Here is a 4924-nt window from a genome sequence, read left to right as displayed (position 1 = left end):
ATTTTATAAATATAATAATTTAAATATTCTGTTAGAACTTAATAATTATCATAATTATATTTTAGATTTTTTATATTTAAAATGAGATATTTATCATGTATTTGATTATGTTTATCTGCAGTTAATTACATGAATTCAAAATATGGAGCTTTAGTAAGTTGTACTTATGCACAATCTACTTGTAATCTTGAGTTTTAAGTAACATGCATTAATAAACAGTACTTTATGCATAAAAAATGGTTTTTAAGAGTTTCTATCAGATGCTTTATAATATAGTATAGATAATTGAAAGTCAAAATTAATTAAAAAAATTACATTTAATTTCAATAGCTACTCTATTTTATCGACTCCGACATTAGCTATATTATTAAAATATTTTATATATTTAATAAAATATTATTTTTCTCTTATAAACATTTATTTTTAATATTCTGATCGATAAAAATATTAAAATAATATTTTTTCTAAATTTAAAAAGAATTACAATCTCTTGAATTTTCTTTATTTTAGCATTCAATATAACATAACTATTAGAATGAAAAAATTGCTAAAATCTTTATTTTCTTTATTTTAATATAGTTGTCGGAGATACTCTAAGGTTTTGGAGATATCTACACTATATTATAAAGCATTTGTGAAAAACTTTTAAAACCTATTTTTTATGCATGAAATATTGTTTATTGATGCATATTATTTAAAATTCAAAAAATACAAGTAAATTGTTTGTAAGTACAACTTATTAAAGCTTTATGTTCGAATTTGTGTAACTAACTGCAAATAAACATAATCAAATATAAGATAAACATCTCATTTTAAATATAAAAAATCTAAAATATAATTAAGATAATTATTGAGTTCTAAAAAAATATTTAATTATTATCTTTATAAAAAAAATTATATTGTTAGTTTGGTACTAATATCAAGAATCTTTTTTTTCAAATTTCATGATATTTTCATATTTATATTTTATTAAAAAATAAAAATATTATCGTTTTCTCAAAATCACATAAAACCGTATTATAACATCGACTGAGACAAAAATAAATAAAATAAAACATTAAAATCGAAATGTATCTCGCTATATTGTGCAAGTACCCTTCTAGTAAACTTATTACGGTTTATTAGACTATAGATTAGTTACTAGAAAAAATTAACCTCAAATTTTAATAAATTATTATCACTTTAAATAATTTTTATTGTTTTTCTTTATAAAACTATACATAAACCGATCCTTTAAGTTTCAATAGTTATGGTTGCACACAACTAAAACAACCGAATTTGTGGTTGCATAAGATACCACACCACTTCATGTGGATCCGCTTTTGGTATAATGGTCCTGGTGGTTATGCAAGATGCGTGGAGTTCTCACACATTAGAGTGAGACAAAGTCGATTAACCGTACATGAATAACTGGTTACTATAACTAGAGGTGTAACGATTCGAGTCGAGTAGTAGGTTATTGGATCTCGAGTTGAGCTCGAATATTTTTAGTTATCGAGCTTGAGCTTGATGCTCGTTTATGTGCTTGTACTCGCGATCGATTAACTCGTTTATTGGTTCGATGTTGATAGTTTATATATATATATATATATAATTATTTATGAATATATGATCATGTTAGGCTAAAAAAAAGTATATGCTCGAATCGACTCGAAAATTTTAATCTAGTTTTCGAATGAGTCGAGTTAAATGTTGGTTTTATAAAGCTCGACTTGTTAAGTAAAACAAGTTCTATTTTGTGTTCGAGATTGACTCGAGCTCGAGTAGTTCGTTCATTTATTTTGATGAATATGTAATTTCATAGAAGTTTTCATTGTTTTCTAGTATAAAGTATTGATCATAATTAATGAACTATATTCATTTTCTATAAATATTCAAATCATAATAAATGAACTCTCATTATTTTCATAAACATCTCAATTTATTGGGTTGTATTGGTTGTACAAATGTGATAAATTGCATTTGAAACAAACTCTCTCTCTCTCTCTCTCTCTATATATATATATATATATATACACACACACACACATAGGAGTATATTTCAAATACAACCAATGCAATCCCAATTCAAACCGTGCATTTAATACCTTTTTTTTTCATTTTCTAATTTATTAAAGAGTAATATCAGAAATTTCTAAATATAACATAATTATTTATTTATTTTTAAAATTTATAATAATTAATGGGATTGCATTTAAAAGTATTGAGATATCTTAGTTAATACACGTCTCTTGCTTCATCGTTTTTTTCTAGAATGCTGCATCATTTTTTTTTTTCCAGAGATGGTCTCTTCCTTCTTGATTCTTTCCAGTGATCGATGAAGAAAGAGACCATCACTGCAAAGAATCGATGAAAGAAGAGACCATCACTGCAAAGAATCGATAAAAGAAGAAACCATCACTGCAATTTGCCTTTTAATTAAAGTATGTTATTTATGTAGCAGTTAGATAGGGTTTCAATGTCGATAACGATTTAAGTGATTTATGGTTCAAAATATTACTAATAAACCACATGCAAACCAACGTAATACAATAAATGTGGAGTGGTCATAGATATTAATGGACAATTTATCTTTTAAGAATTGGTTTATAGGTGTAAAGTGACATTGCGTAATATGATGATGTCTTTTTCTATATAATATGTGCCATCCAACTTAATTGGCTATAAAGTAATTCAACTGGTACATGTCGGTAATGATACCATACCAGTATCGTAAACACATAAAGCTGAATATATAAAAAGACAAGTAAAAACACGACCAATTTTCAAATGAAGTCCAAAGTTACATGTTTAATACTTCAAATATTATTACAAAGCTTATTTCTTGCAGTATTATGTGGATTCTCAAACCTCAGAGTTTTTTTTTGAGGTTCGACATGTAATCCGTTAAACTAATTTCTTATGCGATTTCTTAAGTAACACGCATGGTTTTGTAATTAGAAATTATGGCGGCTGTGAACACGATTTTACCAAATATTATAAATTATGGAAGACCATCAAAAAACAGGGTATAATAATTCACAACCACACACACACACACACATATATATATATATATATATAGAGAGAGAGAGAGAGAGAGAAAATCAAATGTTAACCAACAATTTTGTGTTAACTTTGCAAACCATGTCAACCAATTAAATTTCATTCTTCTAGTAGGTTTATGTCATGTTTACAAGTTAATTACAAGGGTATTTCAGTAAAGTGATTTGATATGTAACTCCCAAACAATTAATGGGGAGTTACAAATCATCAAATCTCAAAAAATATGTATTTATAATATTAATATAAATATATATTGTAATCTTGATCTTCCATGTTCATTGTTTTATGAGTTTTTAATTCGCATAGGAAACATTGTAGTAAAATTTTCGGTATTGATCAAGCTAATATGGATAAACGCAATGGAAAAGAAATTGACAACAGTGAGAAGATTAAAATGATTTATGATGACAATCGGAGTTCTAGTTCGGGAGGTGAAGAAATTAACCAAAGTGAATGTCTTGGTAATAGATTAATATTTTTATTTGATTCGTTTTAATTGAAATTATGTTCATTACGATGTGTTGTGTTTTTTATAATTCATCTTGWATTGATAGCTTTTTTCTTTAATTGCACCACGTGTTCATAGCATATATGTTATGTGTTCATACTATTTCTACGATATTCTCTCACCATGTGGCTTGTTCATGTTCATACTATTTCTACTATATTTCTATGATACTATGGTTCACAAGTGTTCATATTGTGTTCATATGTACACTAGCTGCAAATCTCAACATTGGCTCGTTTCTGAATGTGTTCATAATGAACTATTATTCACGAGCTGTTCATAATGTGTTCATACATGTTTTTTTATTTATTTCCTTTCGTGTAGCAACTATTCTTATTATGTTCATATTGTGTTCATAAATGCTAGTCCAAGTTCATATATATGTCAATTTTTGTTCGTACTTTACACAATTGTTCATATATATATATATATATATGTGTGTGTGTGTGTGTGTGTGTTCATATGGTTCTTACATTAACAAAAATGATGTGATTTTTTGATTTTGTAACTTCCAATTAATGATATGGGAGTTACATAAAAAAGAAAATTACCTAAATACCTTTTTCCCCTTTGTTCACATGTGTTTTTTGAAATGTAAATTTTAAAAATTAAATTTTTATCATGATTAATCACAACCGTTTATTGTAAGAATCAATGACCAAGATTAGTTAACAAAGTTAACACAATAATCTTGGTTAACATTTGAACCAGCCCCTATATATATATAGAGGGATGTTATTCTACACCCTTTGTCATTCCTACACCCTATACAACCCTCATCTCAACCATTCAATTTTTAATCAATTAATTGTTTTCTAATATAAAGTATTAATCATAATTAATAAACTCTATTTATATTCCATAAATATTCAAATTATAATAAATGAACACCAATCATTCCTATAAATATCTCAATTAATTGGGTTGCAAAGGTTGTACAAATGCACAAGATTGTAAAAGAAATATACCCTGTATATATATATATATATATATATCTATACTATCTTATAAAGCATTTGGCTAAAACTCTTAAAAACTCTTAAAACTCTTAAAAACTCTTAAAAACTCTTAAAACTCTTAAAAACTCTTAAATCCGTTCATCCCTATACGATTTCATCCCTATCCGATTGCATCCCATATATGAATTCGTGTAACTAACTGCAGATAAACACAATAAAATACAGGATAAACATCTCATTTTAAATATAAAAAATCTAATATATAATTAGTATAATTATTAAATTATAACAGAATACTTAATTATTCTCTTTATAAAATTTATAATATTAAACCAAAAATAAATTATTTTATTATTAAACTTAAATTAAATTATATATATATATATATATATATAATTCTATATTATAAATC

Source organism: Cynara cardunculus (genome assembly GCF_001531365.2).
Source record: "Cynara cardunculus var. scolymus isolate 2C chromosome LG 2, CcrdV1, whole genome shotgun sequence".
NCBI classification, from domain to species: Eukaryota; Viridiplantae; Streptophyta; class Magnoliopsida; order Asterales; family Asteraceae; genus Cynara; species Cynara cardunculus.
The sequence above is the reverse complement of the archived record's forward strand: the minus strand, read 5'-3'. Positions refer to the sequence as shown.